The 22,203-nt window shown below is 39.5% G+C and overlaps 1 long non-coding RNA gene across 2 annotated transcripts in view; it reads right to left on the bottom strand.

Annotated features, from left to right (window-relative positions):
* Nucleotides 1–1,479: 1,479 nt before the first annotated feature.
* The window catches only part of LOC113654138, a 21,021-nt gene continuing 297 nt past the window's right edge, over nucleotides 1,480–22,203 (bottom strand). The window contains exons 1-4 of one of the 2 annotated variants that reach the window (XR_007140721.1): nucleotides 19,554–22,203; nucleotides 12,414–12,498; nucleotides 5,763–5,824; nucleotides 1,480–3,499 (exon numbers count right to left, since the gene is read on the bottom strand). The exon at nucleotides 19,554–22,203 is cut by the window's right edge and continues 297 nt beyond it. This is a non-coding gene — a long non-coding RNA (uncharacterized LOC113654138). Of the gene's footprint in view, nucleotides 3,500–5,762; nucleotides 5,825–12,413; nucleotides 12,499–12,671; nucleotides 15,031–19,553 lie in introns of those variants that run through there. The other variant, XR_003443302.2, reaches the window with a different exon arrangement.

Genomic DNA, 22,203 nt, shown 5'->3' with positions numbered 1-22,203 from the left:
TGTCTCTCCAGCCAGACTGGTTCTCTCCTCACCATACTGGTGAAGCCCACTCTCCATGGCACCCAGTGGAGCAGATGGAATTGACAATTGAAATGTAGAAACTTAGTTGTCAGTTTTTTATCTGACCCTGGCACTGAGGTTTATATCAGTTCTGTACTTCACAATGAGTCACTCAGTTCTGAGAGGGAATACAACACATAAGCAAGAGCTCATTAGGGAGGGATTTTATTCCTAGTATTCTTGTGTGCCATGGAAAATTGAAAATGAAAATGGAACTGCCCGATGTAGACACTTCCAACTGAATCTTTCCTTAGTCACACATTTGGTGGTATATGAACTTGACATAGCTTTATGCGTATTAATTTTACATGCGGTGGGCATGGTGGCTTAGTGGTTAGCACTTTTGCCTCACACCTCCAGAGTTGGGGGTTTGATTCCCGCCTCCGCCTTGTGTGTGTGGAGTTTGCATGTTCTCCCTGTGCCTCGGGGGTTTCCTCCGGGTACTCTGGTTTCCTCCCCGGTCCAAAGTCATGCATGGTAGGTTGATTGGCATCTCTGGAAAATTGTCCGTAGTGTGTGAGTGAATGAGAGAGTGTTTGTTCCCTGCGATGGGTTGGCACTCCGTCCAGGGTGTATCCTGCCTTGATGCCCGATGACGCCTGAGATGCCCGAGAAATTCGGATAAGCGGTAGAAAATGAATGAATGAATGAATGAATGAATGTTACATGCTAAACATCTGCATAGCATTTTACTGCATATTCATGTTTCTGTGAATTGCCTGTGATTGATATCTCTTTTTTGTTATATCTGGGCAGAGATATTTGGGCATTAGCTTGTGAGGTGTGTGTTTGTCTTTGTGTATTTTGGTACTTAATGTTTCTAGTTGAAGTCATTTTAGAAATTTTGCCTTTATATATGTCTGTGTATAATACAAGCAGTAACAATACTTCCTACAGGCAAACTGTACACTTGATATTGGTGATGTAAATGAAATAAACTAAAGATCTGCCCAGCACTTTCCAACTTCACCCTTGGCCTATAATGTGTAATGTTGGATCTAAGGAGGGGCCCAGGATAAAAGCCAGGCCTCGGCTCTGAGGCTCATTATCAGTCACTACCGTCGCCTCACGGAGACCCTGGCAAAGCATCAATTAGCATTCCGCCCATGTCCCAGTGTGCCCTGGAGGACACCCGCTGATGTCATCTCAGAGCACTTGCCTCACAAGTTATCAAAGGAGTGATTTAGGCCCATTGCATGGCATTCAGAAGTTTACATTACTGAAATGCTTTCACTGGACAACCTCTCCCTTTGGAAATCCTTGTTTCAGTGGACGGCTGAGCTAAAATTGTGGTCACTAACAAACAAGACAGCATTAGTTTTATATTACAACCAGAATTGTTCTATTTATTGAAATGAACAACAATTAGACAGTTAAAATATTTGTGGATAAATCTAAATAGATTTATACTGTGCTCATTAGTGACACCAGCTTCTAGCAGCATACTGAATTTAGTTAGTAATAAAAAATCCAATAGTCTAAAAGTCACGTGTGCCTCATGGGTGAGGCAGCATTGAGGGGAAACAGCCCAGCAATGGATCAGACCTGACTGTATCCTTCTTTTTATTGAAGTGATTCCAGTTTTTTCTGGCTGGACCCTGTATAGAGCACATGCGGCCCCATGACCACCTGCATTGACTTTGACATTCCTGCTGTCCAAGCAGTACGGTGAGGGGAAGCGACATTATTGGAAACACCTGGGCTTGATCATTAGTGCATGCCCTGCTGTCCTGGCTTTTTGCTAGCTGCCATTTGGCATACGCCATATCCAAGCACAAAAGAATGAATGATATACGGCACAGGCTCGCAAATGTGGAGCTACTACTGGGAACCATATTGTTTGCTAAATTAACAGTGTTCATTTAGGCTCTAATGGGAAACAGGAGCACCATGGTGTTCATTAAGGCCATGTTATGTTCTCTGTTTATTATTTTTGTTGATTTGTTGTCTTGATAGTCCCAGTATTGCTTAGTAATGTAATAAACTAATTAAAATGATGCAGAAAAAGTGTGGAAAATAAGCTATATTCCGATATAATTGAATTGAAAGATGGACACTGAAATGTATACAATGCTGTCGAGAAAAACTGATCTGTGCTCCTAGGAAGTATTGCATCAATACTGTGACTGTGTCTGATAGATGAATTTCTCTATAGATACAGAGATTCTTCATTAGTCTTTGTTTGACTGTAAGTCTTGATATTAATAAGACAATACCCCAACTCCTTGCGAGGGAGAAATTGAGGGCAAATTATTGTTTTGTGTCACCTTTTAGAGTAAAGCTATTTTTTTCTAGCCACTTATTTTTCATTCAGTTTGTGTGTGAGGGAGACTCTGAGACAGCACCTCAGTGTGTGTTCTGGGAAAAGGATCTTCCAGATTAATAATGGTGATAAGGATAGAGCACACTGTTGTCATATGCAAGATTCTATTTTTGTCCTTAGCAAAATTGTGACAGTCTGTCAGGGGTGTGCTGCCCTACAAATTTCATCACTGAAACCAAGTGTGTTCAAATAGAATTCTTGTTCATGTACAGGGGCCTCCAAAAATAATGAGAAACACTCCAGGGTATGTTTCATTTCTTTTTTCTTTATTGTGTTCTCAAGATTTACTTTAAACATTTAAAAAACGGTTATTTACTTACCTATTCATATAATAAACCAAGGAGCATTTTTGGCCAGCCTGAAACCCAGCAGACAATGTAGCTGTAGATTGTACCACACAGAAATCTACATTGTATGCCAGGTTCGGGACAGCACAAAAGAATTCATCATTCGCCCTCGCAAAGTGATGGGCTTCTGCATGTGCAAAAGATTCACATTCATTATTTCTCAGCCGTCAGCAACTGAAGGCATTCACACAAATCCAGCCACTATGACAGCCTAATCACACAAAGAATGTGACATCTTGCCTTGTCCTTTGTCATCAAATCACTCAAACTGCATCTTCAACAGTCAGCCGAGAGACAGTGGATGGATCCATTCATCGGACAATACCACCACGTCAAAACAAAGTTTGAAATAATTTCTAGTTGCTTCAACAACACCGCTGCATGCAGAGTGTGTGTCAAATTATTTAGAGAAACAATAAACCAGATACACAATAAACTAATGGAGATGTATGAAAAGGTCACAATCGGAAAGTCTTATGGGCAACTAAAAAAAAATTGAGAGAAGGAAATGTCTTCAGCCCTTCTAATACAGAGAGAGTGCTATTTTGTGAATGACAGGTCAAAGTCAGCATACCACACAAGCTGAATGGAATGTGCCAACAGGAAGCACAGAATGCCATCAGAGACCCAGTAGCCAGATGTAGCTGCTGATTGCAACACAGGATCTACACTGACTACTGAGCAGCTCATGAGCAAACCAGTATCACAGAAACAGCCTTCGTTGTAAAATGGAGTCATCTTCAGTCTTCGATCTTGGCATTCTCATGCACTGAAAGGGGGGAGAGAGAGAGAGAGAGAGAGAGAGAGAGAGAGAGAGAGAGAGAGAGAGAGAGAGAGAGAGAGAGAAGGGTTCATGGTTAGAAATTGTGAACAGAGCCATTCTTTCTTTATGAAACCATGCACAGAGGGACAACAGTAGGTGGAGGATAATTTCATGATGGGCATTTTTAAGCACACTGTTAACGCTTACAAATAGCACTCATTCATCCCCATTAGCCTGCAGTCAGAAAGGTATGCAAACAGAAGCTGTGATTCTGCTGCACATGAAGCACCTCTGTTAACAAAGTTGCAGTTCATACGGTTTCTACAATGTTTTGGCTCATATATGAGTGGAATGGAGAATGGAAGTAAGTGGAAGCTATGATTCCAAACAGTGAACCTAGTGTTTGACCTCTTTAACTCACTGGACCCCAGAATGACTATAGATTTGTCCCTTGCTCATCTAACTACATAATGTTACTAGAACCTTCAGTAAATTCATTCATTCATATTTAGTAAACCCAGTAGGAAAACACCCCGGATGAGACACTATCCAGAAAACAGATATGCCTGAAGCTGACAATTGAAATCACTTCCAAAATCGTATTTTAATGGCACTGCATTGGGGACCTCTTCAGCTTTTCTTGTGTGTGCATTACAAATGTGAAATATTATACAGAATATACATAATAATTCAAGACAAGCCCCTGAACCCAAGTCGCAAAAACAGTGAGAGCAAAGACAATCCACATCCTCAGTAAAGGCTCCAGCTCAGCATACCTGAGACCTTGTGATCATATTTGATTCTTGTACCAGCTGATGGTCATTTGACTCTAATTTTTCTCTGTTATGGAAACTGTTCCCACCCTTGTGCCCCCCTTGTGTCTAAATTCCAACACAATGTCCCTGCTAACTGTCAGTGCCTGCCTGATGAGGCTCTGGGATGGAGGCTGGGTGATTCTGAGCATGGCAGTGCAGACATGTCCAGTGACATTATCCTGCACAGTAAAGACACAGTCAGAAGAAGATACAATATGAAGTTGCTAGAGTATAGCTATAAGCCTGTGTGTTCAGTAATGATGTTCCCACTCTCAGGTAAGAGCGGCTTGTCTTTGTGAGCACACAGAAAATGGTAAATTCAGACTTGTCACTCTGGAAACGCTGATGTAAAAATTGCAATATGTTGGCTGAGTGGAATATGTGTTGTGGTCGATGTTTGACTTGTGCTGACAAAGCTTGGTGGCATTTTACGACACTGTCCACCACATGTCACAATACCGATTACTAAACAGAACAATGAGTGAGTCATAATCATAAATTTATGGGTTTGTATTGGCCTATTAAAGTATTACGGTCTGAATATAAATGCGTATCGGTGTCTGATTTACTCAATTGCTATGAATCTGACTAGTTTGACTTTTGCCTCCTTTTCAAGATGTGCCAGAAATAAATAAGTTTAGATCCCATAGCTCTTTGAAGACTGATAAATTCATGGCAAGATTTACCAAGATTTACTAATGATAAATTTATTTTATTTATAATATAACAAATTCTAAATTAACAAAGATTAGGACAAATTAGTTGAATGTGCTGCAAAATATGTTAAACACCAGCAAATCTTGGCATTACTAGGATCTCTGCCAAGTGTATGTCTGTGTGTGGTTGGGGGGGGGCTGTAATATAGCCTGACGTTCCCTAGGGAGGCATTTGCTTCCGGCTGCTACTCTGTTGTATGCCCCAGGGGTGAGACACAGTCTCAGTAATGATCTGTAGCCATCAGGAGAATTTCTGAACATTCCATTCATAACCTTCCAGGTCTAGTAATCAGCGCAGAGGGGGAGGTCAAACAACAGGGAGAAAGAAAGAGCTTATATTCTAACCTAAAAGAGAGTATATTCTACCCTATATAAGTCACTTATAAAGTGCTTTCTTTGCTTCTACTTTAAGTGATCATTGGATGAAACTTAGCAAACCAATAGTGTTCTTCTCTTAAAATTACTGGTTTGATTTTTCTGTTATTTTGCAACATTCACTTTTATTTCCGCAAGACTAAACCATAATGGAAACTATAACAACTATAACATCCTTTGCACTATCACTCTGAGCTAGATTCCATTCATGTAATTGCTAGCAATGTGCAACAACAGAATTGAAAAAATATATAATATTAAAATTATAATAAAATATATAATATAATTCGGATAAAGCGGTAGAAAATGAGTGAGTGAGAGTGAGTATATAATATAATATAATAATTGTTTCACTGATCTTACCTGAGAGCTAGAAGATGGCATAATCACGTATCAAATGAAACTGGAATATGAGCCCTCTGAACCTGTAAAACAGAAGAAGAACATAAATGTATAAAGTATTTTTTCAAGCCAATTTCTGAAAACAATATCAATGCTACAACTTTAATTTTAATCAGTACTGTATGATTTTTATAATAATAAATATTGATATCATTCCTTATAATCAGCATTGAGAAACAATGAGAAAATGACCATCTGTGAAATTGTACAGCTAGCCAGCCCTCATGTTGAGTAGATGATGCTCAAGCTAATCCAACAATCTTCCTGAGTGAGGCTCTGTCTGTGCCAGAAAACATGCTCCATTTTACCTCAAAATGATTAAGGATTCTCCTTTATTCACTAACAAAGAGTGTTAAAGAGGTGAGTTTATATTCGAAAGAGTTTCTATTCTTGCAGGCTGCAGAGCTTTTCCTCCTAACATCTCATCTCTAATACAGGATCCACTGGTCAGAGAGAATCAAATAGTATGCTAGACTGTTGCAAGAAGAAGCCCTTGTGAAAAACTTGATAGTGTTTAATTTTAACCAGGTTAAAGCCAGCAAGAGAAGTAGATGCATACTATTTTATGAATACAAAAACACAAAAAATATTCTGAAATATTTTTGAAATTTTTCATTTGCATTTTTACTACTAAAACCAAAAACTGCACATAAAGTGTGCACTATTTGGAAAGATCAACTTATACACTACTATTAATAATACTGTACTGGCTACTTTGCTGGCAGTGGATCTGTTGCTCGTGGAGCCAATATTTGGCAGATCCACAGCTTGCTTTTCGGGTGCTGCTCCACACTATTTTTACTATCATGGCTCTAGGGCTAAAAAAGAGAGGGGATGGTTAAGAGTGAGGGCTGGTGGGGGTGGGAGTTAGGGGGGGTAGTAGCCTTGCTGGCAGGGCTATTCCTGGAGCCCCAGTATGTTTCAGTTGATGTGGGTTTCCTCTAAGATGCCTGAGAGATGACTGGGCCTGACCACATCCACATTCTGTGAGGAGCAACAGCCAAACCCCTGACCAGGGCTCATTCAACGTGGTCTGCCACCAAACAGGAACTGAATCGTTGCCCTCACCCACCAGAAGAGGTGGGGCAGCAAGGGGAGGGGGAAGGAGTAAGTGTGAGTGTAGGGGTTTGTGTGAACATGTTCCTGTTTGGGTGTAAAGCAGGGGTTACATGATGCAACTTTTATGCAACTTTTGTTATTTGCAATACAATTGCATTTAAATTACAGTTCTATCTTATGCAACTCACATTAGGCAATTTCCAATCAGTAAGCTCAATAAATCCAGGAGATGTCATCAGGTAGACAAGTAAATAAACAAATTCATGGAAAAAGGTGGTATCTAATAATATCTGCTTAACATTACATTGCACATCTAATTTGCTTGACATAACATTGCACAGCTAATTTTCTTGACATAACGGCAAATAGCGTCACACAGCAAGAAATTCACATTAATGTTTTCTATATTTATATAGATATGTGCCATAAACAAAATCTGTAAGAAAAGGTTATATTCTGCCAATGTTCCATTTCAAACGCCAACTGAACGACGACTTTAACTAATATATGCAGTACTGAGTATGGGGTTTGACAGGTTGTAGGTTGTGTTTGTGCATTTTATTTATGCAGTTTGCTGCATAAATAAATGCACAAACACAACCTACAACCTATCAAACCACATACTCAGTACTGCTCATAATAGTTAAAGAGAGGTGAATGCTGTATAAAGTTATATTTCCTTCAGCCACTTATCAGTAACACTCTCAATGCAATCACAACCAACCCAGACCCATTTTTACTTATGACACCATAACAGAAACCACTACACCCCTATATCTCTTTCAACCAGTGCTCACACCCTAAAATCGACTTTTTTCTGAAGACCCCTTGTCTTCTGCCAGTTGCCTGTCGTCATTTTGAAAGCAGCCTGCAAATTTCAGTTACTGCTGTGACTTCCTCTGAAGATACACGCTTGTTGCCTTGATGATGGCTATAATCCCAGAGCTGTCTCATGAAAGCTGGTTGAGAATTGAGGAACTTCATGGGTCAAAACACAGATGTATTACCTTCATAATAAGGTGGTCCCCTCACATACCAGAGCCTGATGGGTTGTTTTTTTAAGTCTAATTTAATTTGTAGAAGAGCCTTCAGCTGCAAATTGCCTGAGGTCTGGACCTCATGAGATACCTATAAAATACTAATGTTACTCTTTACTTTTTTACTCATTTGCCCCATTTAAGTGTGGAGATGCTAGTGATTCCCAATTTTCATATAATTACATTAACTAATTGCTCAAACATTTAGAAAGTGAAAGTAATTGGTCTAGGGCAATTTCAAAAATGTCGCTAACTTCCAGGAGGCTATACAAGTTATAAAGCCTACTTTAGAGGTCATCGAATACAAGAAATCCTTGCCACTGAAGACAGCAGGCTGACAGGAGCAGTGTGAATTTAATTTGCTTTATGGCTCTTTAATGCAGGGAAAAACATCTGTGTGTAAGCCAAGTTCAAGTTTAAAAAAAAAAAAAGAATTCATTGCTATGTGAACCAACTGACATGTGACCCATAGAGGTGTACACAAATGTGTACTGTAAACACATCCTCTGCCATTTATGTTGAGATATTTGCGACCACGGTCAACTTCATTGCCACTATACTGTTAAAGCAATGCTTCTTTTAAGTATTCTGGAATTACATATACACCCATGGACTGAGGAGCAATAGATTTATGTTCTTCAGTGTGAATAACTCTCTAAGTCTCCTTAGGACCGGCCGTGCTCTTGAACCATGCTCAAGTGTATAGCATTACATCTAAATGAAGGCCGATAAATTCCGTTCCATTAGAGCAGCACAACGCTCCTTAAAATAGCCATAATACTTGCTCTGTTTAGGAGCACACTGACCCTGCTGCTGATGTGTGACCATTTCCACCTTTATGTGCACACCATGAAGGCAGTGAAGAGTTTGGGAAAGAGTTTAGCCTGCCAGTGTTCCAACAGGAGCATCAATAACACACAGCGGAGGATTTAACAAAACATGCATTCTTTATGAACAACCATCCCTTGAGATGTAAATCTTCATAGAGAATACTGCTTTTCAGCCCTGTCAGCTTTTACATTCTGGCTATTGAGCAAACACTATTCATGGTGCCTCTTGATGCTTTTTAAGGAAAGTCATTTTCCAAAAGACATTTCAGGACTAGTGAGCAATTCATTTTTAATAAAAATGAGCAGATTAGTATTTCTCTGCAATTCTTCTGATATGGTTGAGGCCAACCATCAAATCTGTGAATCACAGATAGGGATATTTTTCTAGTTATGATTTGCTAAATCTATATTTGCAGGTCCTATTTATTTTGGGGTCTTGTTTGTTTAAATAAAGAACATTATCATTGTAATTCCTGTCTGAAATGATCCAGTCATTGTCCCTGTTGCTTAAGAAGTATTCGTTGGGTGAGCATGCTGATGAATGTTGATTTGCTTGTTCTGAGCAGTTGAAATGTATCTGTATGACTTTGAATGAGCTGGCAGTCATATACGTTCATTCCACCACGTGTCTGTTATTTTCTTTCCTCCATTCCATCACCAAGCAAGTGTTCGGTTTCTCTTTCAAAAATATCTGAATAGGAGTTTTATGTATCAAGTAGCAAACTGTACTGTCAATTCTTGATGTTGGTGTAGGTATCTCTGTCTCATGCTGGATGTTGCCATTTTGAGGTGTTCAGCATTTTTTTCTAGAATTAAAATGAATTAGTTACTCACAGTATGCAGTGTTGTTCTGTAGTCTACTGGGTCATTTACTACGGCTAAGCTCACCAGTGTCTTGTTACTCACTCGCATTAAAAAAAAAAAATTTTTAGTACACATGTACAGGCTATGTATAAAAAGATTTGGGATGTTTGTATGGTTTTTAAAATTAAAAATATATAGAATATTTTGAGATGTTGTATACATCTCCCAATGATTCTCCTGTTTCACGATATGTTTCTGAACTCCACACTGAACACGTGTGGAGTTCAGTACACTGTCTGTGTCTTTCCCAGAAGGGGAAACACTGCCCAAATATGGGCATGGTGTCACACACAAAAAAGGGTGTGTGCAAGTGCATGCCCTGCCATTACCTGAGCACGTACGTCATGCACACACCCTCATATTCACACAACCACATCTGCTATCATATCTCAACTGTCATTACCAACTGCAGTGAAGTAAGAAGATAGAGTGGGTAAGGAATGCAAGTCTGTTACAGGATGCTGTTCTTTACTCCACAATTCAAGCTTGAGACTTCTGTTGTTGTGTAAACAGACTAGTGTAAGCCTAGCAAAAAGAGCAAAATCTCATCCTGGATCTCTTCTGGAATCACTCAAGTTATACAAGCTTGTCCCGTGGGACCTGTACGGTACTCATGGCACATTAACCTACTTAGTGTCATCACTGTGATGGTACACACCCCTTGGTATGCATATGTGTTACCTTACACTCTCTACCTGGGTGTTACGTGCCACTGTATGCCCAGCACCTTTTCACCAGCCACTCCTGCCTTAGTGGGAGTAGGTGTGACATTTGACAGAGCAAGTGAAAAATGAGTACTCTATTCTCTCCCTTACAAAAAAAAAAACCCTTGATGATTCATTAGTAGCGACGAAACTACTTCTCCTGCAAGAGTGCCCTAAAAAATAGTGACACGCCCAATAAGTACTATTTGACATAAACTGACGTCGGAGGAATTTGACTGTGCAGCAGATTAATCAAAGATCTTGTTAATAATTGAATAAGAATATTATCTAAATAATCATCGTAACACCAATCTGCTATGAAGTTGTAGTTAGAGACAACAGAAGCCCTTCTCTGATTCTGTTCTAATACTTAAATTGTACCATTTTGTGACTTCCACAAAAAAGCTGGCCTTTTTACCATATAGCAATCCATCCTGAGCAGGGCTTGTATGGTGAGAGTAAGAACAGATCTTGGCACAGATACAGGGAGGGGTTTGGGAGTGGTTAGTATTATATGGTGCTAAAGCACAAAGGGTGTGTGACGATATAAGAGACTGATCGCGGGAGGGGGCCAGGGAGCTGCACCTTCCCGTGAGAGTGTGCTGCACGCACAGAGGTCAATGTGTGACCGCTGCATTCCTTTCTCGATGGACAAAGCATCAGTCCAACAGAAACCCGCACACACCCTCCCCACACCCATACTCTCAGTCTTCCACTTCCGGTCAGAGCCTCCAATGGTGGCCGCTAGCCTTGAGGTCTAATTTTAGGGCGGCTATTGTGTGAGCTAGTTTCCGGGAGGAAAATAATTAGGTTAGTGTGTAAGGCAGCAGTTTTGTGGCCTTTGCACCTTTACAGGCCGGTCTGAGTATGTGTTCAGTTACTACAGGTTAGTGGCAAAGGTACACTGTAGTTAACAGTGTTTCTACTAGAAGAATTTAGTACAACGATTGTCATAAATTGATGAACTATGAAATATGTAGCTTAATATCTTTTTTCTAAAAAAAAATAACATTTCTCAAAAACTACAATGCGTGGCATAATTCTTTAAATAACGCTTCTTTATAATTTAAATGTCTTGAATTCGAAACATACTAGTATTTCTATTCCAAGTTTCTATATTTCCTTAATTTAAAACTAATAGCTGCACTGTATTTTAACCAAATCAGATGTTCTGGTGTCCCTGGACTCTGTGCTTTGGAGGCAATTAAACAATTTTCTGAGAAAAATGATTGTTGGCACTTAATGCTTACTTTATAAAGGTCAACTTCATGAGCTTACTCTGGATTCTGATGAACAACATCTGGGCAAGAGGCCAGATCAAGCACACCTGCCTACGTTCATGTTGTGTGACTACACACAAGCACACACACCAATAGCTTTTGTCCAATAGCTTTCGGTCCAGCGTCATCCTAACAGCTGGCCGGTAAGAGGCAGAAGGTACTGTAAGAATAAAGACCGGTAACTCCACCCACTGGCTGACCACTCATGGGCTAACCAGAGAGCTTGTCATCTGATTAGCTAATAGCAACTGACCAATCAGCACTGGACTTTCCCCAGCCCATTCATTCATAAGAAACAGCCTTGTGCTCTATAGGACAGTGTGTACATAGTTCCTCATTCAGAATTCGCTAGAAGCAGCCGCAACTTACTCAGAAGGGGGGCATTCAGAGGGAGAGAATCTCATGATTGCCACCAAGGGGAATTCCCCTCTAATATTTTTAAATAGATTAGCCTGTTCAGGGACCAGCTCAAATTATTCCATACAAAAGCAAAACCACAAAAAATCCAGACTTGTCTCCTATGGCAGCTCAAGAATCAGTTTCAGTTACTGAAAAATCTATCGCCAATAAGGTTCCTCAAGTGACACGTTGATAAAGCAAGATAATATTTTTCAGTTCTAGCCACACAAAGCACATATAGCCACATAAAGTAACAGATGCAAAAACACAGGAGCATTAATATAAAGCATAATTCCTCTAATGATTGGGTTCTAATTCTGACATTTCTTAGACTAGTTATTACAAATCTGCAAACAATTTCTCAATTTTAACATGCACCATATGATATCCATTAGTAGCCAGAGCTTTCCCCCCCCCCCCCCCCCCCTTGTTCACTTACTCAGTCTGGGAGAAAGGAGTATTTCCTGATGGCTGAATGTTGCTTGCATGTGCTGAGTCTCAGTCTTCTCCCTGTCCAACCTCTTCTGAAGCCACAATCATAGAGATACAGAAAGAAACACAGAGAGAGAGAGAGAGAGAGAGAGAGAGAGAGAGAGAGAGAGAGAGAGAGGAAAAGAGATCAGATTCACAGCATGTCAGTGCAACAGAATTACTGCTGAAAAATAAAACAGAGCTTCAGTCAGCTCAAACGTATTACCAGTGTTCTCCATATGATTCCCAGTTTGAAACTCTCTTTTTCTCTCTTCCTTTCTGTCTCTCTTTTCTGCTCTGTCCTTTTTTCTCTTTCCAGTCACATTCTCCGGCGGCTAATCAGTAACAGTCTTAAAGTGACAGCAACATTGGTGATAGAATCTGTAGATGTTAAACCAGAAGTGTTTTCTTGGTTCAGCGGAGACCCTTCCACCACTCGAGCCTGAACTGACTATCACTGTTATCACTGTCATCGGATTTAAAATCCTCTCCCTCCCTCGCTCTCGCACTCTTAGTTACTCCCTCCCTTCCTCTAGACCGTCCCCTCCTTCTCTCTCTCTCTCTCTCTCTCTCTCTCTCTCTCTCTTCCTCTCTCAACCTCTTTCTCTCGCAAGCAGTTATACACTGCAGACTGACTCCCAGAGGTCCTATAGCTGGCTTTGAGGGGCTGAGCATTTCTCTGGCAACCTATCACTGTTCAGCACAGTGTCCTGTTTCAGCACTCTGAATTGAGAGGTTAGATAGAGGACACCCATTCAGAAAAAAATTAGTATAGTGGGAGGAGGGGAGAAAGAAATAACCTCTTGCAGTGTGTTAGTCCTCCACAGACATCACAGTCTTTCCACAAAACTTAACATCTGTTATGTTATCCATGGAAAAATGGAAACAAGCACATTTGTCATATCCAGTGAGTGATACCAAAGTGAACCTATTTGCACATTTTTTACAGCAGGTTAGAGAAACATAATTAAGTAAACCATTGGGTAATATATTATCAATAACAAATTATGAATTATGATTCATTAAATCTACATAGAAAGAGTGGAAATTTGTGATAATGTGACAGATTTTTTCCGAACCTACATCCAAATGTCATTTTAAATCTTTATGTCCAAGCTACTCTATACCAAAAGGATCTTTATAGTTTATGGAAATCCAATAAAGGCATGGCCACAGAGCAAGTTTGCTTTTTGGACAGGTAATCCTGTTCTCAGAAGTGGTATAATCTAGCTCCTTCCCTTTAATCTGTAGCCCATTCTGCATCTCCAATAGCCACTTCTGCATCCAGAAGAAAGTACCAAATTTTACATGGGTTCTGGGAAACCTACATTGTACAAGGGCTCAATGCCATTTTCTTTCACGAGCTCACCTTTCACCTGGATTAAATCAGGAAAGAGACAAGAGGGAATAAGGGAAAAATGACCAATCCACCTGCTTGTCACTCTCTCAGCGGCCATGTGGAGCCACAGCGGCACTGAAACTACTTTTAAACGCCCATATTTGTGTTGTTAGTCACCAGGAGAGTGACTGAGTCACCCCCACGCACTGCTGGCTGGGCCAGGCTCAGATCTCACAAGCTTTGTTTTACCCCTCGATTCATGGGAAAAATAACCAAATTCAGTCCAAACATAAAGTACATCTTACACACTTGAACAATTCTTCATACACTCTTACTAATCCAGCATTGGTCTTCCAGGACAGTTAGTTACATAAGAGTCAGGATAACCTATACACACATATTCACCCATCCTAAGAATTCTGGAATTTTATTTTTAGAGCTCTACTGTAGGCGTTTGTCTAAGATATTAATTTATGAGTCAAAACCCAAATATATTCCAAAATATTGTTACCGCTATCTTTTCAACTAGAAAATTAGAAATGATTACCCCCCATTTTCTTAGTGTTATATCCACATAAACACACTGATTACACTACACTAACTATGATAATACAATCATGTTTTTGTGATATTTTAATGAGCAAGATGAGCTTACATACTATGAGTATAGATCTTTCTCTCCACTGCCCATTTCTCCCTGGCAGTCTGTGCATGGCAGACGGTGTGTGTGAGTGTGTACTGTGTGCATGTGTGTGTTTGTTATGTCCCGCTGTGTCAGTCTGGATGGTCCAACCAAGCTCACCGCAGCATAGACAGCTTGTATTGAAATAGCGGAGAGGAGGTGGTGATGAATCACACATCGTAACGTGTCAGTGCGTCATTTTCAAATTGTGTGCTTGTTCTTGCTCATTTTCTTGTCAGTGGGCTGAAGTTTAGTGACTCAGGAGCTTTGAAATGTAAGTACAGAGCGAGCTGGAGCACTTATTGTTGTTAAAATCATGTGCTTCCAACTTGTTTCATTTAAGGGTTGAATTACTTCCAGAGGAAGAAACACGTTGCTCCCAATTTCAGAATTATCTAAACTACCTTAGATATTAGATAATGACTTCTACTAACATACACATGTTACATCGTGGCTCGTGAGATCAGTGACTTAATGGAATATTACAAGGTTCTTCTCTTTTAGGAGGGAATTCATAATGCCATATTATCTTAGAATTAAAAAAAAAATCCATTTAAAGCTAGAAAAAATGTCTAATATGTCTATGTATTTTTAAAACGATCTAAATGTATTTAACATAGTTATCATTTTGATTGAATTTTTATTTTTTATTTTTGTTATTTTAATGAACATGACCATTTTATATATAATTTTAGTTTACTTGCTTTTGTGAATTTAATTTTATTTAAATCAAATATACATTTTTTACTCTTTATTATCACTATATATTATATATTTAGTAGGGATTCAGTGTTTACCAAAATAAATTTAAATTGTGAGATTAAAATGATTTATGTATGATTATATTTACACATGTATCTTATTAGCCGTCTGTTAGTTTGAAAAGCATTAGGCATTTGATTTCTAAAACCTAATTTACCATTAGGTTTTGGACGAATTTACCTGATGTTTTTGTCTATGTAAATCCTATGCATTAATATGCTCATGTATGTTTAGATCAAACAGTGTTTTTTTTTCACAGGCTGATTTTCCAGGCAGAAAATATGATCTTCTAAATGAAAGAGGGTAAAACAGGTCAATTTAAATGGTGTTTAGCTTTAAGGACATCCTGATTATAGCTTTAATCTGGGTAGGGCAATATTTCAACCACACTGAAAGACAGGAATGTTGCTATCTTTAAGCAAATAAGGAAGATAAGAAGCTCTCATTGGAATACAGTTGCATTCCTGGCATTCTTCAGTTGTAGAAGGTGTAAGCCATGGCTGCCAATAGCTCCATAAAGGTAGAGATTAAAGAGAGGCTGAGACCCTGCTGCCTGACCTTTTACCCTCACCAAGATGAATGAATTTCTTCAGATTGGTAAAATGGAGACCCTTCCTTAAATCCTATAAGCACTACAAAATTTAAATGAAATATTAACACATAAGATCAAACACTCAGTTTTGTGCCAGCAAACACATTATGAGTAATAATCAGTGATCAGCACCTCAGCACTCACATTCCTTGATATTACAGTGAAATCCTAACCCAAGCCCTTTACATAGTGTAGCAGACAGCACTCTAAGCAGGTCACTACATCAAACACAGAGGAAAAGTGCCTGGCATAGTGACCATGCATTCAGAAAGAGTACATTCCACACATGACTTGGCCTCAACAGACTAAGCAATGTAGGAATCTGGACAGTCAGCTGGCGAGGGACATCAGGATGATAAGGCACTCCCCTATTGGTCTTAATCAAGCGTGCCTGCTTGGCTCACCCCTGGCACTGCATGGCTATATTAGGTGGCTGCAGAGTTGGTGGTCAGAGAGTAACAGCAGCATTACTACAACGTCATGGTCATGCTGGCAAGGCATGACTTCACAAGCCTTATCAGCCACAGATATGGCATGCTTGTTACATTCCACATCACACACATGATCACACCCACAGGCCTGTCTTTTAAAGGCACAAAACCTGCCAAAGAGATGCCTGGTAGTCATGCCAACCATGTGTTTGAAGGAGCTGACAATGAGCAATTTGCCAAGCACATTGAAGAAAGTGTGACCCAACTAGGAGAATGTGAACACTCCCACTGAGGAAATGGGCACTGTATTAAAGCTCTATTATCATTATTTATTTATAGCTGTGATGATTATCATATACATTAAACTCACATGGATACTTACTCTCAATTCCAGCAGTGTTGGCTATTAATACTGAACATATACAGTCTTATATTAAATAATCATTTTCTATGTGAAATCTAAACACAGATGACAACTAGCTTTGAAAATGCGTAGTGTAATCACTCCCAAATACATCACACCTCTAATGATTCATCTCTCAAGCCTCGCTGATATTAACTATCCAGCATCCTGAATAATTATAGGCAATTAGCATCTATGTTGTTCTGAAAGCGTGAAATCCTTCAGTGGTAAATCAATCAGATAATAGGCAGGGAGTTATGGCCCCTCTTTACTGTCCCTTGTCACCAGCAATGGCTGGATTTTGGGTAGGAGTTGGATGGTGGGTGGGAAAGAGTGTGAGAGCATTTAATGGAGCCTGCCCGTCTGCTCCTCCACCCTTTGGCTGGCCCTTTAAAAGGTGTCAGATGAAAAGCAGCTGAGATTGCTTCTCTCTCTCTATCTCGCCCTCTCTCTTGAAGCTGCACTCACTTGCTAGCATCCTGCTTTTGCTCGCCCCCTCAACACCCACATGTTTTCCCTCCTTCTCTGCTTCCCACACACTCCCCGCTCCTCACACGCACTCACTCATTCTCACCCACATACGCACACAAACACGCCTAGGCTGCCGTCCCCCAGCCTGCCGCCTCTGGCTGTCCTGGATAAATCAGGATGCAGGACCCCCGCCTTGATTCTCACTGACCCCGGCACTTTCTACACACTTACATCCTGGAAGTGGGTTGTCCCCGCTGCAGCATTAGCTAGCACAGCCTAGTCACAGCTTCCCTGTCCTCTACCTCAGCTGAAACAGCAATTGGAAAGAGGGAGCAAGAACAGCAGCAGTTCACACCCTCATCCTGGAAGTTCCGAGCGTGCTCTTTATAAACATTCCATTCTCCCCAGTATGCTGAGCAGTGTTTCCTGCTCTCAGAGCCCAGCCCCCAGCTGGCGTGCTCCCATCCTACCCAGCCCAGACAAGGGGACTCTTTCAGGCACTTCCTGAAGAACCACCTTCAATTATCTTAGCTGCTGGCCCGGGGAGAAAGTGCTGATGTTATACAATGCCGATAAAGCTCTCTTCGATTCATTCCCCACCAAGCCAAAGTGGCGTAATCACCAAGGGAGAGCGATTACACTGTTTGGCTTGGCTAGCAAGCCCAAGGCCATTCTGAACTACATAAAAGGTGACAGAGGAAGGGAGAGACGAAGAAAGAGAAAAGCAAGAGAGCAGGCTAGAAAAAGAAAAGAAAGGTAAGACAAAAGTGAGAGATAACTTGGATCAGATAGTGAAACCCAAGAGTGCAAAAAGGGCAGTGGACAAGATTGAGAACAAGTAAGGAAGAATAGGGAACAGGGTACTTTCTTTCTCAACATGACTAGAGTTAAATTTTTCCAGAATTTTAGTTTCTGTCCTTGTGTCAGTGAAGAGGAGCCTAGCTCCTATCCTGTCAGTCTTCCTGTGCTACTGCATTGTCTGCTTTTGCCATCACATGTGATTCAGCCTGAAAGCCAGACCTCTGTGATCTGTTCAGTGTCTCTATCAGTGTTGTGTCTGACAAGACACAATGGCTTCTTCACACATATGAGCACCCTCTCATGGATTCCACTGGGATTTTCAATGAATTTTGCTTAGCATATGTCATCCAGTGATCTATAATATACATGCTTGTTTTTCCAGTACTTTCAAAGTGGATTCTCCCTAAAACACAACCCACTCTAGGTTATAATTAGTGAATTATTCAATAAAGACCAAAAAGTTTAAAACAAAACAAAGTTATGAGCTGCACAATCATATTAAGGCAACAAAAGTCTTCTGCTGAAAAACAAATGTGTTGCCAAGTAACTGAAATAAAGAATTAAATTATGTGACGTCTGACTCATGGCAGTTCCCCTAGCATGTCTAATGCTGCGCTCTTGAATCAACACAAACAGACACTAGTCATACGATGAGCACAGTGGATATACAGGGATAGAGAGAACAAAGAAGAACTGCAGCAAAGAAGGCGAGAGAAAAATACAGAAGAAAGGAGAAGGCCGTGTGGTGTAGAGAGGAGTGAAAATGAGCAAAAAGGAGACAGATAATGTTCTACGAAAGGGGAAAAGAGAGAAGAAGATGACAAGTTAGGTTAATAAACATGGAGAGAAGAGGAATAAAGTGATTATGGGAAAAGGGAGGAGATGAGCAGCAAGACAGAAGATGAGAAGTCAGGAGAGGAAATCAGATAAAAGAGAGATATAAAGAGAGGAATAAATGAAGAGTAGAAGAGAAGGAAGGAAACTAAATGGGTGGAAAGCAGAGGAGGTGGAAGCAGAGGCTCAGAGATGATGGGTAGCAAGGAGCTGCCCTGTGTAGGACTCAAGTAGGATGAGTCACAGGCTTTCTGCCCACTTATCCACCCACACACACCCAAATGTGGGTGTGAAAACACCGGGCTCAGAGCCTGTGGGCCTTAAACTCAGGACGCGTCTGTCTCTCTCTTCCACTGCCAGTACATGCACAGTTTCTACCCACAAGCTGAGCCTGAGCCTACATTTATGATGTCAGTGATGGATAAAATAAAAAAATTTAAAAAATGGGAAAACGTTGTAATTTGTGGCATAATACTTTTTTTGCTTGTGGTGTGTGTGTCTACCTTTGGGAAACAAATCTGGAATTATCTTAAATTTCATGATCTTTTCTCAGTCTCTGATCTATTTTGTGACAGAGGCACTGGAACTCCAGAAAGTGAATGAATGTGAGAACTGTCTCTTAGTCCACACATAGACAACAAAAAAATATCTGTGCCTCAATGGACAACACAGTAAAAGACATCATTTGTTTCAATAACTATGGTCATATCCATTAAACTCATACCTGACATTCGATTTTAATAAACCTACTTTTCTACTTTTAACATGGTTGGAGTAATTGTATCAGTCTTACCGGTGTCTGGTGATCCACGTTCACCAGGACATGACAGCACCTAGAAGGGTCATGAAAGGAACTGCAATTAGTAATGTATTACAATGTTATTGTGTCTCTAGAACCCTAATGCAGTGTAAGATGGGAATTTGCAAGAATACTAAGTGACTGATTTCTCTAAGTGACTTGAATATGAGGGATAATTTTGTAGAAATGGATTGGCTTGATAATATTCAAAATGAGACAGATTGCTCATTAAAATATTTCACATTTGTGCGCGTGGGCGATTACTAACAGCTATTCTTCTTCAGGAGCTCACATGGTCTCCGAGGATGAGCGATTCAACATAAAAAAAAGAAAAATCTCAAATCATTACCATAACTCCGTTACATTTATTTTCAGCTGAACTACATGTATATAACAATCAAACCCTTTATATTTAAAAAAATACACACCAAAACCCCCCCCCAAAACAGATAGAGTGTAACTGAATTCAAATTGAAATTCATGCAGAGAATAAGAGTATAAAACACCTTCCATTGTGATTTCAGATTTGCAGCAGACTTCTGAACATAATTAACATGAAAATGTAACCATTTTAGGCCTTGTTCCATAATAGAGGGCTTTTCGGTGTGAAAGCAGGAGTGAGGTACTTTAATTGACATATTCTATATTATAAATCACTGGTATTCTTGTCTTTATGTCAATTGAGGCACTGGATCCATTAGCAGCTCTCTCGGGGGAAATGTGACATGTCTGACAGCACTCATAGACTTTCATAGACTGTAATTGCAGTGCGATCAGATATGGTATTAGTAATTGTTTCACAACTGACTTGCTTTTTGTGTAAGATTAACTGCTAGGCAGGAGTTATCGTGAACATTCTCCTGCAACAGTACACTTTTAACAAAAAGGTTTTTTTCCTGGTAAAGGCAACTATAGAAAAGTGACAATTGAGACAAGCCATTTGCATGGCTCTTTGCAGATCAGAAAATGATTTTTTTGATTTAAATTCTGTGACAACCTTCACAAGTTCAGATATTTTACATTAATTGATGTTAAAATCGATCAAAACATGAAGTTCGTTTAAAAATGCAAGATTTATTTACTTGCATAGACATAGTTTGCTATTTTGGTGAGGACAGTAATGAAAACTGTCAGATCAGATCTAACAGGTAAAAAACAGTGAATACTGAGACCTTAGTATTTCTTATATGCATGTAGCAGTTAAGTCCATTCAAAAAAGCAATATATTTCACATTAGACAATATTAGAGGTCATTCCTTATATCAAAGTATTTTATACAATGAACAAACATCCCCCAGTGTTTTCACAATTTTTCTGATAGTATTTTGTAATATCATGCTGTTACATTAACTGGAGACAGTGAAATCTCCATGTGAGGTGTGAAGATGTTTGATGATGATTGCAGATATAAGGTGGTATTTATGAAATGCATGTTTTAGTTTAGCTAACACGAACATTTAAAGGCATTTAAATTTCTAAACATGCTTAATCCTAAACCATTCTGCATGATGGTTAACAGTACATTGATAATGTGCAATACTGTCATTCTTTCCTCATCTAAAAATTAAGGTTAATAATTCATTTTGAACAAACAAAATAAGCACCCTTAATTTTCTGTAGAGATATTTTTTGTAAATTAAACATGTTCATTGCACATGTTCTTTAAAGTATCTTTGAAGGTGTTTCGGGAAGGCATGCAAAAGTGTTGTCAGTGCAGTAGCTGGTTACACAACAAAAATAACAGCAGAATAATTAGATACATGTATGTACTAAATATTTTTTGGGCAAAAGGAATGAAACACAGTAAACTCCCAGGCTTGTGGATCTCTTTTCTTCCCATACTACATACCTTATCTATTAAATCTATTGCATTTTATAAATACATTTTAATGGTTTTGGAATAATGTCTAATAGTTAATAAATAAAAAAAAGATTGGACCTTTTGAAATGAAACCAAGAATTAGAGTTCTTCAAATGAAACGAAAGTGTCATGCCAGTCTTTCTCCTGGCCCACTGACTGAAACAATGCACAGATAACGTGTCTCATGTGTGCCCCCTGATGGAAACTATTTGAACTAAAGAGGCTCAAATTAATCAGGTATTTTGCTTTGAAAAAAAAAATCAATGTATAAATGAAATTCATTCATACATGTATTAAAAATAAATATAATACTGCCGTGGTATATGTTTTACAATTTAAAATAAGGATGTTTAAACATCACATTTGTAATATTTCCACAACAACAACCACCATAATAATAATAATAATAATAATAATAATAATAATAAAAAAAAAAATAATAATGAGTTCATTGGTGTTTCTAACAAACGTTGGTATTTTCATTGGTATTTTCTGACAAACGTTTTCATTCATTAAACTCGGAGATTTTTGATGATTGCAACCATTTACTCCTCTGTGTGTGTGTGTGTGTGTGTGTGTGTGTGTGTGTGTGTGTGTGTGTGTGTGTGTGTGTGCGTGCGTGCGTGCGTGCGTGCGTGCGTGCGTGCGTGTGTGTGTGTGTGTGTGTGTGTGTGTGTGTGTGTGTGTTTAAGTGTGTGTAAGTGTGTGTTATTCTCGCAGTAAAGAGGAAACAGAGGAAGGGGAAACGCGCCCCCTGCTTTTTTCCCTCTCTCTAAACTCACC

The sequence above is a fragment of the Tachysurus fulvidraco genome, chromosome 6, assembly GCF_022655615.1.
Source record: "Tachysurus fulvidraco isolate hzauxx_2018 chromosome 6, HZAU_PFXX_2.0, whole genome shotgun sequence".
Lineage (NCBI taxonomy): Eukaryota > Metazoa > Chordata > Actinopteri > Siluriformes > Bagridae > Tachysurus > Tachysurus fulvidraco.
The sequence above is the reverse complement of the archived record's forward strand: the minus strand, read 5'-3'. Positions and strand labels throughout refer to the sequence as shown.